The sequence below is a fragment of the Penaeus monodon genome, chromosome 25, assembly GCF_015228065.2.
Source record: "Penaeus monodon isolate SGIC_2016 chromosome 25, NSTDA_Pmon_1, whole genome shotgun sequence".
Classification (NCBI taxonomy): Eukaryota; Metazoa; Arthropoda; class Malacostraca; order Decapoda; family Penaeidae; genus Penaeus; species Penaeus monodon.
The window spans coordinates 16,432,557-16,432,798 of NC_051410.1; the positions used below are offsets into that span (position 1 = coordinate 16,432,557).

The window sequence follows — 242 nt, forward strand, 5'->3', positions numbered from 1 at the left end:
CCTCTTTATCCTAATCTTCTAGGCTATCATCACCATGATTCCTATCATAATTCCCTTTAGTTAAAAAAAAACTTTACTTACCCACACAGTCTCACACAGAAAAGCATGTTTGTAGACAGGACGCTTACCTGTGGGAGGAAAAGGAAAATGTATTAGAGAAATGGTTGAGTTGCAATTAATCTTAAAAAAAGAGTATCTACTGGTCAGAAAATGAATATTGTACACGTGTTCGGAAAGAGAAC

The 242-nt window shown here is 35.5% G+C and overlaps 1 protein-coding gene across 1 annotated transcript in view; it reads right to left on the reverse strand.

Moving 5' to 3' along the window:
* Nucleotides 1-242, reverse strand: part of LOC119589081 — a 67,817-nt gene that overhangs the window by 31,284 nt on the left and 36,291 nt on the right. The gene's annotated exons all lie outside the window — the stretch shown is intronic.